This window comes from Onychomys torridus, chromosome X (assembly GCF_903995425.1).
Source record: "Onychomys torridus chromosome X, mOncTor1.1, whole genome shotgun sequence".
NCBI classification, from domain to species: domain Eukaryota; kingdom Metazoa; phylum Chordata; class Mammalia; order Rodentia; family Cricetidae; genus Onychomys; species Onychomys torridus.
This window is the reverse complement of record NC_050466.1, coordinates 94,958,382-94,972,723: the sequence shown is the minus strand read 5'-3', so window position 1 is coordinate 94,972,723 and position 14,342 is coordinate 94,958,382.

Here is a 14,342-nt window from a genome sequence, read left to right as displayed (position 1 = left end):
CTTTAAAAATACAAGGACAAAATAATGAAGTTAAAATAACAGCAACCCAAGACTGACATGTTCCACAGTAACTACTCCAAAGAAATCTTCCTTGAAGTACATAAACATACACTGGAAGCTAATCAGACCAAATCAAGCACTTGGACCTTAATCAAAAGGAGTTACGAGAACATGCTAATCAGACAACTGAACAGGCAGCAGTAATGAGGAACCATTGAAATGGACAAGCAACAGGTTGTAAGGGCAGAAGAAAATATTTCAGCTTCAGAAAGAAAAGGCTTAAAAGAGACCCTTCAGATAATTACAGAATCGGTTTTGAACTCTCAAAAGAATAGCTCATTAAAAAGCATGCCTTTGTTCACATTAGTAGCCAATAGTTACCTGAGTCTGAAGAAAAGCTGAATGGCTTCCAAGTCTGGAGTTTTGTGCATGGCTCTACATGGTCACTAAGACCAGCTTGTAAGTGACTGAATAAGCTGGTAAAAAAGTCCATTCAATCAGTACTTCTTTCTCTCTATAGTATGTACAAGTGCACAAACTAAGACACAACAACAGAGAAATATACAGTTAATGGCCATCAGGTTTTTTTCAAAATATAATTGAAAAGTAGAAACTGAGTCATTATTAACTGGTGAAAAAATGAAAGATCATGTCATAATAGTCTTTGAGGTGCTGTATGAAGTACCATTTCTAAAACGAAACAGAGTGAATATTTTAACAAAAAGATAATCATAAAATAGACACATTTAGTGGGTTCAACTCAGGTTTTGAAAAAATAAGCTTTAGTTCTCATTCAATAGGGAAAACAGCTTTAACTCCTTCCTCTCTAGTTGACTGATAAGTAAAGGTTATATAGTTCATGAAGTTGATAGAGTTGACATATTTCTTCTCTGATGATGACTGGATAAGGCACTGATCTATGAGTATAGCAGAATATCCTTAGGAGTCATCTTATTGATACTTTTTTTAGAACAGTAGTATTGAGTTATACCCTAGGTTTCTAGGGTGTCCAATTTCTGGTTCTTAGTCACCCAAACAGTATTGGGTATGAGTTCCATCTCATGAAATGGGCCTTAAGTCAGAGCAGACATTGATTGGTGACTCCCACAAGTTCTGTGCAACCATTGCCCTAGCATAACTTGCAGGGAGGACAGATTGTAGGTCAAGGTCTTGTGACTGGGTTGGTGTTTACAATTCTTCTTTGGTAGCCTACAAAATAGCTTCCTGAATCAAAGACACTACAATGTAGGGGTGAAGGCTCCATGTAAGCACCAGCTCAACTTCCCCATGTTCAATGAGTTGTATGGGTGTTGTCCTCGGCAATGGGGCTCCACTGTCTGTTTATAGAGAGCAGCCCACTGTCTTAGCAACCACCTGAGTTGTTTAGGGATTTCCATAGGACTCCCTTGTTCAACAACTCAATTGAATGAAACCCAATCCCACTACTGGAAGCCTCTTTTGTTGACAAGAGATGACCAGCTGAGATTCCATATTCCCCATTATTAGGAGGCCTCATTAGAATCGCCTTCATATACTTTAGGAAGTTTCTACTGCACTAGATTTCTATATCATCCCTCAAATGCCCCTGTCTCTCCCCATATTTCTTCCTTCAACCCATTCTGTCTCCCTTCCTCTTCCCACCTGATCCTCCCATTTCAGGCCTCCCTTGACCACAGTCCACCCATGAAATATATTCTATTTCTCCCTCCCAGGGATATCCATATGCCCCCCTCCAGTCCCTTCCTCTATACCTAACCTCTCTGAATGTGTGGATTGTACATTGATTATCATTTATTTAATGGCTAATATCCACTTATAAGTGAGTACACACTATATTTCTCTTTCTGGGTCTAGGTTACCTCACTCAGGATGATCTTTTCTAGTTTCATCCATTCACATGTAAATGTCATGATGCCATTTTTTAACAGCTAAGTTATATTCCATTGTGTAAATGTACTACATTTTCTTTATCCATTCTTCTGTTGAGGACCAACAACTATTTTTTTATTGGACTTAAGGCACACTCCCAGAAATAGAGCCCATATCTAACATTGCTAAAGTGTCCAAGAATCTGAGACTAGATAACTCATAGGCCTACAGGAAAACCTATTATTCTGCTAAAGGGACATAACAATAAAATGATCCTTAATGATCTATTGTTATACCCATAGAACAGAGCATTGCTCAGTCCTCAACAGGGAAGTTTCTTCTAGCAATAAATGGTAATTAACAAAGAGATTCACAACTGGACAGCGGCAGAGAGTGACAGAATGTGAAACAGTTTTAAAGGGGATGTCTTTCCCAAACCCTTCCTGTCAGGGCTCAGGAATCTATACAGAAGAGAGTGTGGAAAGACTGTAAGAGATATAGGTCTCTTACAGATGTCTCCAAGGTAAAAGCTTCTTCCAGATATAACAGGACTGATACACTTAGTGTTATTTCTTAAAACTACTACAATTCAAAAACATAAACTTTTGATAAGAAACAAAGTCAGGCCTGGAGAAATGGCTCATGAATTAAAAGCACATACTGTTCTTGCAGAGGACCCAGGTTCAATTCCCAGCTCCCACATGACAGCTAACAGTAAGTTCCAGGGAATCTGATGCCATCTTCCTACTTCTGCAGGTTTTTACACATATGATGCACATACCTACACATGGGCACAGATACATACATACATACATATAGAACAAATAAATATTTTTTAAAGAAATAAGTTAAGACATACAGAAAAAGTATGAACAACTATTAGTGTAAAAAATTGATACTATACTGTTTTAAGGTCAAATAAGAAAGCAATATGTACAAGCTAATCCCACTTGATTAATATATCTATGTTTATATATTTTAAAAAAACATAAAAGATTATACACATAAATGTTAAAAGTGGGCTACAAAGCAACAACTATGGTATGGTATGCAGTCACTGATACATAGTTATTAGCTGTTAAATCTTTGATAAGCAGACTACAATCCACAGAACCAAAGAGATTAGGTATAGAGTAAGGGAGTAGGGGGAAATTATAAGGCTCCCTAGGAAAGGGAAATGAAATAGATAGTTATGGATGGATATGGGGGACTAGAATAAATCAAATGGGAAGGGGGGGGGATAGAGTGTGGGGAGGAACAGCTAAGCCTAAGGGGCATTTAAGGGGTCATATGGAAACCTAATACAGTAGAAGCTTCTTAAAAATATTTAGATATGAAAGAAATCTAAATGGAATCATTAAATAATGGGGGAGACAAAGCCCCAACCAGACATCTCTCATCACCAAATGATACCTTCAATGCCTGGAATAGGTTACATCTAATTAAGTTATTGGCCAAAGGGCCTCATGGAAACCCCCAAACAATCCAGGCTATCGCCAAGGCTATTGGTGACTCTCCACAAACTGATGGTAAGGCCCTACACAACTCATTGAACACAGAAAAGTCAAGATGATGCCAACCTAGAGACTTCTGCCCTGCTGACTAGTGTTCATGGCACTGGAAGGTACTCTGCATGCTACCAAAGGATAAAGAAAACACAATCCAGCTTACAAACCCTGTGATCTACAATGGCGAACTGCCTATAAGATATGCTGGTACAATAGTAGCACAAATATTGTAGGAGTAAACAACCACTATCTGATTGGATGCAAGGTCCATTCCATGAAATAGAACTCATCCCCTGTCGCTGAATATTTGATCACACTGTGAACCCCAAGACTGTGTTAATAAAATCAGCCTTGGATCAGGGGGCAAAGCCAATGACTAACTGATAAGAATTAGCCAAAGAGAGAATGGAGGAGCCAAAACTACACAGGAAGAAACAGAGAGGGACTTGGGAATTCTCTGTCGTTTTTTTGGTTTGGGACAAGTGGAGAGACACTCTCTCGTTGGGTCTCCCGCCAAAATGAAGGTCAGATGGTTGCTTCTCGGCCTCTCTGATCCAAGATTGGTTTTAACACAGTCTCAGGGTTTCACAGTGCAATCAAATATCCCACAATTCCCAACACTGTCCATATGGCCAAGGACCTAAGACTGGATAGGGCATGGACCGAGGAAAAAAATACTACTGTTCTGCTAATGACTCCAAACAACATTCTGCTATACTCATATCACTTCCTCTTGCAGCAGATGGGAACACAAGAGACCCACAACTGGACAATGTGAAGAGAGTGGTAGACCTTGGAACACTCAGCCCTAAACAGTATGTCTCCATCATTTCCCTCCCTTCAGGGCTCAGGGAACCATGTAGAAGAAGAAACAGAAAGAATGTAAAAGACAGAGGGGAGTGAAGACACCAAGGAAACATGCCCTTCTAAATCAAGAGGACTGATAGACATATGAACTCAGAGAGTAGGGCCTGTGTGGGTGGGGGCCAGGAGGATTCTAGTGCTAAAAGGGGAAGCGAACACAAGCCCCTGTCCCTCACCCAACTGATACGCTTGCAAGGAAAATTTGGGTTTTCTCTAATGGAGTCACACAGGTTTTGTACAAATGTGTGTCTCTACATCTACGTGTGTTTCTTGTGTTTTTCTTTGGCTCTTTTTCTTCAGTCTGCTTGTTTTGTCCTATGCCCTATTCCAATTTGTTTGTTTTTATTTTATCTTATTATTATCTTTAGACACTTGTTAGAAGCGGGAAGTCAGATAGGAAGGGAGTTGGGGAAGATTTGGGAGGAGTTGGGGGAGAGAAACGATAATCAGAACATATTCTATGAAAAAATTATTTTCAATAAAAAAATAGAAAAAGAAAAAAGAATGGGTTAATTCAATGCAGTGGAATCATGGAGGTTTTTATTAATTTTTTTATGATCTCTCAGGATTTTATATAACTGAAGTAAAATGAAGTCACTTTAGAAAAAAAGAACAATTTAAATATGCATTTACACTGAAGAGTTAGTAACTTAAGATATCCAATTTCATTTAGTTAGAATTTCATTCTGCCTATGAAAAGAACTACTAGTTAAGACAATAAGACTGTTTGTTGAGAGTTAGAAAACCTACCATTTGAAAATAAAGCATAAAAATTGTAAATAATATGTTGCACAGAACAAAATAAAAGCAAGACTCATCTAGATTTTGAGAAATTTTATTATCTACTTTTTAGTAACATTTTGTAAATAGAAATACTAGAACAATTTGAACCATAAAAGGAAAAGTCCAAAAATTATGTTGTCATGTTTTCTTCTTTTAACCAATGTTTAAATTATTAATACTTAATGTTAAACAGTAATATTGTGTTAGAATACACTGTAATGACACAAAATCTATATAGTTATATATATATATATATATATATGTGTGTGTGTGTGTGTATACATACATACATATATATATAATTAGCCTCAGGAAAGGAGTCAATCTTGTAAACATTATTATATTATTTAAAAGAAAATTTGAAATGGGGCATGGGTTTTGGAGGAGTTAGGGGAAACATGAAAAAAAGAGAATGCATTAGGGGCTGTCTCTGGCTCTTTTACTGGCTTTTGGAACCCTACTCCTCATTCTGGGTCACCTTGCCCAGCCTTAATACATGAGGGCGGGTGCTTAGTCTTACTGCAACTTGATATGCCATGTTTTGTTGATATCCGCGGGAGACCTGCCCATTCTTGAACAGAAACGGAGGAGGAGTGGATTGGGGATGACAACAGAAAGGGGTAGGAAGAGGGGCTGAGAGGAGAGGAAGGAGGGGAAACTACAGCTGAGATGCAAAATAAATATTTTTTAAAATAGAGAATGTATTTCATTCTTGAAGAGTTCATTTTTTTTAATTTCCAGCAACCCAGAGTTAAAAGTATGGCAGTCTACATAGTCATATGACATAATTGTTTACTTATTCTCCTCCTCCTCCTCCTCCTCCTCCTCCTCCTCCTCCTCCTCTCCTTCCTCCTCCTCTTCTTCTTTTGCATTTAGAGATTTAAAGATACACAGTTATCATTAGTTATAAAAATATCATTTCAATGTTCATGTAAAAACTTAACAAAGTATTTTAAATAAATGTGTATAAATTCTAGAATTATTACCTTCAATGAACTTTTTTTTTTTTTTTTTTGGTTTTTCGAGACAGCCCTAATTGTCCCAGGACTCACTTTGTAGACCTGGCTGGCCTCAGACTCACCAAGATATGCCTGCCTCTGACTTCCAAGCATTGGGATTAAAGGTGTGCGCCACCCAGCTTCAATGAACTTTTAAGGTGACATCTCTACAATACTCTGCTCAACTAACTGAGCTATGGAAGAGCATTAATAAACATTTAAATAAGCAATATCACAGGGATAAAATACAGCACTAATTATCTAAAGAAAACAAATCACACAAATTGAAGTTAATGATTGCATTCATTTCTGATGTGCCAAAATAAAAAGTAGAAATTGAACTTGAACAGTGCAATTTATTCAATAACAGTTATTAGAGAAAGCTTTTCCAATTGTGAATTCGTAAATTAAGAACAAAAAGTAACTTTCTAACAAATATTTATTGTTAAAAGGGACCAAATTAAAAGGAATATAAGCACTGCATAGTTGGAAACTAGAAAAGGGATAAAAATGAAAGAAAAGATAGCTCTATATGAAACAGAAGTCAAGAAAGACTCTTTTTATTCCCTAATTCCTCAGGACTGTCCCTGTTGGATCAGTGAGTTTAGAGTTAATGTCAGGCAGTTGGCAGACAAAGCATCCAGCAGACATACTGATGGGAGCAATGTTTCTAGCTCCCTTTATTCTTTGTGTAAGAAAGCATTCACATTGGTTTGCCCGAGTTTCTCCAGAGAGGTGGCAGCAGTTATGCAATATGGGATACTTATTTCTATAGAATGCTCAGCACTTCCCAAGTAAAACAGGAAGGAAGGGAAGGACTGACAGCTAAAAACCCCAAAGGAGTCAAATGAAAGGGTGGTTTTATCTTGGGAACAAAAAGACAAGCTCTCATAACCTCCATTTGGACTGCTCCTGGCTGTAGTTCATTTGTTTGTTTGCTTGTTTAAATTATACTGGACTCAAGAAAGCCTAGAAAATGGATAGTTATTACAAACAAGAATGTGTTTCATTTAGAACTAAAGCAGATTAGAACTATTTTTCAGAGGAGGGAGATACCCATAACATTTTGGTGCAAACGAGAATGTTCAAAATTACCATAACCAACACTAAGATGACAGCAATAATAATCTCAGAATTATGTGCTCTCAGATTCAAAACACCTTCACAAACCTCATCTGGCTAACAATGAGAAAGAGAAAAGTAATAGTTCAGACCCCATGTTAAGAGATTTAACAAATACAGCCATGTAAACTTCCACTTCTTATTGGACATTCTGCAGTCTCTCTTTTTTCCTATTCTCAGGAGGAACATGTTCAACTAAAAACTAGTTATCTGTTAGTTACTGTCTTATGTTAAGGCTTTTTATTGCTGTGAAGATACACCATGACTGCAGCCACTCCTACAAAGAAAACATTTCATTGAAGTGATGGCTTACAGTTCCAGAGATTCAGTCCATTATCATCATAATGAGGAGTGCAGCATGCAGGCAGACATGGTGCTGGCTACATCTTGACCAGAGGCAGCAGGAAGTCAACTGACTGCCACACTGAGGGAAGCTTGAGCAAAAGAGACCAAAAAGCCTGCCCCCATGGTGACATACTTCCTCCAACAAGATCACACCTCCTAATAGTGCCACTCCCTTTGGGAGTGATTTCCTTTCAAATCATCCCAGTTACCCATATGATTTAACCCAGCTTGTAAACTAAATTCATTTAAGATTGATGCACAATGGCATGTCCTAAGTCAGACATAATGAAATTAAACAAACTGAATCTTGATTTCATAAACATATCAATTATACATCTAGAGATCTAGCTGAGCCCCATGAAGCACAGATCATATTTTCTGTTCTTTAAAATGCAAGAAGAAAAAATTTTGTTTATGAGTTTCTTTCTTTTAATTAAAGTCAAAACCTCAATCATGCAATCTCGGCTCCAGCTGGCCAAGACTAAGATGCCTCTGAACAGAATATAGACTCACATATTTATCAAAAGATAATGATAAAGAAAATTATTGCTGATCATCTATAAGCAAAAGTAAAAATATACCCTGAAAAATCAAGTGGCTGTGGAAATATTTTTAAAAACCAGGATCCTAATCAGTATACAAATTGATGCCCAATATTATCTGAGAGCTCACCTGTTCAAATCACCAAGCCAGAAAGTCCAAGATGTGGAAAAATTCTTAGGACTTGAAACCAGAATCAGTTATCTAAAATCAGAACTAGTCAACAGTCAATTGTAGAAAGAAGATTCAGCCCAGATCTACCTTCAAAGTCTAACTTGTTAACTATCTACTAAGGTAACTAAACTCTGTTCCTTCTATCTCTTGCTCCATGTTCTGGAGGAGTAGTTCTAAAATGGAAAAAAAAATACAGTCACTGAAAAAATGATTTAATTCAAAACTTTTGCCCAGGTCTAGTTCTGTTTCCATTTTGGTGCTAGAGATGGTACAATGAAACTTGTGTAGGCTAAGCAAGCACTCTACAGGGAGGTACAAACCCAGACTTAAAATGTAGATGCATATTTGTCTTTTTAAATATATGATAAGCTTCTTATTGCAGGCATAAAAATTGAACCCAGTGCCTTGCATAGTGGACTACATCCTGTTGGTATTTTTTTTTAAAGCCAGGGCTTCTTGACAAAAGAGGTGAAGCTAGGTTAAGTACTAAGCCACAAATCAAATGTTAAACAAATTTTGCTTGTTTTCTAAAGAATTTACTGGTTGCTGATGAGATAAAGGAAAAGCGGGTCAAAGATAATTTATGAGCACATCCCTGGGGGATTCCCCCTGCTACTAGGAAATATTCATGAGATTATTTTTATAGCTATTTGCAGTTCACGAGGCCTTTAACATGCATTATCCCACTTTGATTCTCATCCTAGCTATGAAGTATCATTACTTCCCCCTTATTTTTATTCATTATAATAGGGGAAAGTGGCTGTCATAGCCTTTAAGTTACTTATTATGATCTAAGCCACACCAAAGGGGATACAATAAACCTTGATCTTACAACTCCAGCTTTAACTCAAATGAGTGGTTTGTTTTACCTTCATACACTAGTTTTACAAATAATGTTTCAGTAGTCCTTAAGCTACAGCTTCAAAGAAGAGAGACAGAGAAAGGGACAAAGACAAAGACAGAGAATATACAAATACACCTGGCAGATGCTGACATTGTGATAAACATAGGTCCAGACATAAAGTAGTTCCTTGGTCCCTTCCACTGTCAGTGTAATATTCTCTGTGATCCCAAGTCATCTCGCTTCAAAGCCTTATAACAAGTCATGTAAGTAACACTGGGAGTGAAAGAAGGCACTTTGTAGGAAGATGATGAACATTTTTTAAATGAAGAAAATTTATCTGCACCATACTTTCTGGTCTCTTGTTTCCTTTGGAGGAGAGAGAGAGACAGAGAGAGACAGAGAGAGAGAGAGAGAGAGAGAGAGAGAGAGAGACAGAGACAGAGAGAGACAGAGAGAGACAGAGACAGAGAGAGACAGAGAGAGACAGAGAGACAGAGAGAGACAGAGAGACAGAGAGAGACAGAGAGAGAGAAGCAGAAAGACAATAGTAGTCCATGCAGGCCTCAAACTTGTTATGTAGTCAAGAATGACATTGAGTTCATCATGTTGCCTCTGCCTCCAGAGTGTTGAAATTACAGATATATGCCACCACAATCACACATGTGGTACTAAGGATCAAACCTAGGGCTTCAAGCATTCTAGGTAAGCACTCTACCAACTCCATACCTTCCTTGGTTGAATTTTAAATTCTGTGAAATAGGCATAACTGGTGTTATCTTTTTTTCTAATGAGAACACTAAGACACACATCGACAGAATAGCTTATCCAGGGATGACAAAATTCATTTTGAGAGAGCATGGACTCCATTTCTTCATCTGCCATATAAGAACATTGAGCTAGGTTTAGCCTGAAATCAGACATAATAACACTACAGCTAATTTGCATCATAGTTTCCTCCATGGTTCTATCTACCTCCAGCATTCTATGGGAATGGAATCTACATGAGTACAAATTCATGAGTTACAGGGAAAGTCAAATCCAGATCCAAGTTCTTTGTCTTGTAAACCTAGCTGCTAATTCACCATGGGAAACATAGTTTGAAATCTCAACCTTTCCTCTCTACATCCCCTTGATGAGCTCATCTTCCCAGGAGGATAGACTTCTCAGTTCCTCCAGCCCATCATTGTGTAATTCAAAGTCTGACTTTTCCATACAATTTCTCCCACCTACAGTAGGTGAAATTCCCTGTGCAAGTCAGTCCTGCTTCTTCTCTTCAGTGGATCTGAATTTAAAGTCATCTATGAGAGGACTTTTGCCATGAACCACATATAAGGAATCGCTAAGTAATGCCAAGTCACTTTGACTATCAAGGGATTTGAGGAGCTACAGACTTAGACTTTCCTAAAATAACTCTCAAAAGAGATCAGTTATAGCATCTCGTTTACTAGGAATTTGTAGCACAATGATTTATCTTTTTTTTCCCTTTCATTTTCCTTAAACTTGACAAAAATTTAAGTAGTTATCAGGCAGATAATACATCTAGTTAAGGAAAAGCCTCTAGTCATTAGATGGCCTTTGGCTAATTCCAGCCTTACAGTCACTCCCTTGGATCAAAGGCTAAGATGAAAACAAGTCCAACTGACCCTGTGTGCTGGCTAGTTTTATGTCAACTTGATGCAAAGCTAGAGTCATCTGAGATGAGGGACCCTCAATTGAGAAAATGCCTCCATAAGATTGGGGTGAATGCAAGCCTATAGGGCATTTTCTTAATTAGTGATTGATGTTGGAGGGCCCAGCCCATTGTCAGTGGTGCCAACCCTGGGCTGATGGTCCTGAGTTCTATAAGAAAGCAGGCTGAGCAAGCCATGGGAAACAAGCCAGTAAGCAGCACTCTCCATGGCCTCTGCATCAGTTTCTGTCCCCAGGCTCCTGCCCTGCTTGAATACCTGCCTTCACTGTTTTGTATAACAAACTGTGAGTGAAATAAACCTTTTCCTCCCCAAGTTGTTTTTGATCATTATATTTCATCACAGCAATAGTAATCCTAACTAAGACACTCTAGTTCCTACGTCTGGTGGTTATTTTCAAATTTCCTGACCACACACACCCAACAGACTCAGGCACCAAAATGACCCACCAAACCAGCTTACTTCTGCGCCCCCACTGATCACCACCAGCTAGACACAGGGACAAAACATTGTGTAAGGGAAGGTAAAACTGGAGAGATCATCATAATTAGTACAGCTTCTATTTTGCATAACCTGTTCTTTGCAGTACAATGTGTATTTCTTCATTTGGGTCTATCAGGGAAGAAAGAAAAGAACTATGCAAAGGACCTCCCTCATCATGCTAACGAAACACCTTCCTCTTCCCCACACCAAAGCAAAACCTTCAAAGCCTACACAAACTCCACCTTGAGTAGTGTTCACATATACATACTAAGATAGAAATAAATCCATAGTGGGTTGAAATAAAATTGTTTCCACTTGACTGAAAGGAGAGAGATCTGGGTTCTTTGGGAAACTTTGCCATTTATTTATACATGACATTATACTAGTGACATCTTCTACCACAAGCCAGGTATTAGTTATAACACTTGTTCTAAATCATTGTTTTAAAATACAGTAGTCACATCCACATGTGGCTACGCTACTGAGCACCTGAAATATAGCTAGGGGGACAAAGGATAGGCTTTTATGTTGTACTGATTTATACTCAAGTTTAAGTAACTGCTTAGATGGTCAGAATCTGTCCTAAGTGGTATATGCTATTCTGTTCTTCAGGATTTTCAATTTCACTCACTGTAATGCAATCACAGTGTCCTTAACTCACTAGAAATTATAACTCAGCACTGCTTTGTACTTACAGGCTGGAAACTGGAGCAGAAAGAAGAAATTAATTGGTGAAGGCCATATTTCAAAAGCCAGACTGATTTTTCTGTAAACAAAAACCATAGATACATTGTGCCTTTTCACCCTATGTGTGTGTGTGTGTGTGTGTGTGTGTGTGTGTGTGCGTGACTGTGTGTGTGTATGTGCGTGACTGTGTGTGTGTGTGTGTGTGTGTGACTCTGTGTGTGTGTGTGTGTGTGTGTGTGTGTGTGTGTGTGTGTGTGTGTGTGTGTGTTTTAGGGAATCTGCTGGTAATGTCACAGGGCAAGCAATGAGGAGAACTAACTAAATTGCAAGAGGCTAGAAGGAAGTGTGTACAGACATCTTTTATTTCCTTCATAGTATGTGTGTATATTCATTTCTCAAGCTCTTTCTCTATTTGTTTGGTTCTCTTTCCTATCCTTGTTTGCCTTTTTTATTTGCCTGTCTGTTTTCTTAAGAGAGGGAGAAAGAAGGAATGGAGTTAAAGGCACAGGGGGTTGTTAAGGATCTGGGAGGAGATGGAGGATGAGAAACTGTCATCACAATATATTGTATGGAAAAAAAACTCTCTTTACAATAAAAAAAATAAAAATTTAAAAATTGAGCTTGTGGGGGACACCTTGTGAGAGCCTCTTTTCCTTTGGCCTATTTTCTTATCTGCAATATGAGAAAGCTGAATTGTATTATTTATTAAACAAACTAAATAAAGCCATGAGCTAACACCTGGAGAAATCAATAATAAAACAGGTACGCCATGTCTGAGTTAAAATTAATATAAAATCTAAACAAGGTCATTTTGAAGGCCCCTTTCAGCTCTGAGTTTGTGCAATCTCCAGAGAAGATCTGGTGACTTGCAGTTACTGTGTGACTACCACATGGCTGAAAACCACTCAACCTTCTACCCAAGTGGTGCTTTACTGGCACAGATTCCCCATGTAACACACATGCGAGTCCCCATTTCACTCAGCACTCCTTACTTGGTCTTCTCTACCATGTTTTTAAGTCAGAACTGAAAAGATCTAGGAGAGTGAGAAAAGGTGGGGAGATAACAGCAGAGAAGTATCAATTTACCCAGTTCATCATTTTTAGGCAGTGTGGGGAGATAGACGAAATTGGATGGAGAAGACAATAAAGGAGGTGAGGGATAGGAAAGGGAAAATGGAATACAGTCAATAACAGAGAACACGATAAGTAGGAATCAAGCAGCTGTATAAGGCCCCATGGGGCTGAGTGTTACACTGTTCTTCCCATCACCCAGGAACAGGGACACGACTAAAGAAGTAAACAAGTAGGGGAGCATCCCCTCACTGTCACCCCTACAATAGTGCTGCTATCTTAAAGCTCTTTTCTTCAATGTCTAGATATAAATTCCCCTTCTACCGTAAGTCAAAATGCTTGTAAACGACTCACACCAGAGGAAAAGTAAAAGTGCATATTTTGTATCTCTTATCCAAGTTCCTTATAGATCTCTGGGGAGCCCAACTACATTGAAGAAATACTAATTAAAATACCAGCTGGTAAACTTCCCAAGGATAAGATTAGAGTCTGGTCTTGAGTCCAAAGGTTATCTTCTCTTTTAAATATGCTTGAAGGACCCTCTCCCCCAAGCCTCATCATCACCACCACATCCAAAGATGCTGTGGAAGAGGATGAAGGGAGGCTATAAAGTCACTCTGCTACCTGAAGCGACAAAATTGGAGCGCTGTTTTTCTTGTAGCCCATAACCGGCCAGAAAATGATTGTTGGACTGTTATCCTGACATTTACAAATCCTTCAAACTAGTTATTAATAATGAGGCTATGTTTACAAAGCGTTGATATACATGTCTATCGCAACACGGTATTTTGATAGTAAAATTCCATGTAGTTCATTTGTCCTGTTTACTTCATAGTCTTATCAATTTGTTTTCAACATCAAAATCTTGCCTCGGGCTCTAAGAAGCACATACTAGATTGGAATGTCCTTTTTCTCCTAGGACATAAGGCACCAAAAATAAATGGTCTTTTAAATTTTTTTATAGACTCACAAATGTCATGAAGGAGGGAAACACACACAGAGAGGGAGAGATGTAGGGGGAGGGACAGAGAGAGGGGGAAGGAGGGAGGGTGGGAGAGAGAGAGAGAGAGAGAGAGAGAGAGAGAGAGAGAGAGAGAGAGGAAATATATCTTATCTTAAGATTGAGTTTCACATAATGCCAGTTATATTAGCATATACTACTAGGATTATCTTTCCCCGCCTACAAATAGCCTAACCACCCTCCAGTCATAAAAATCAGAGAGAACTAAGCTGAACAGCACACACTCCTCCTTACTTCCCACCTCAGAGCAGCTGCATGACTTCCTGAGGTTTCTATTGCAGTAGCTAGAGATAAACACTCATTTATGCATATAACCTGCAAGTCTCCAGTTTCTATTCTTTCTCC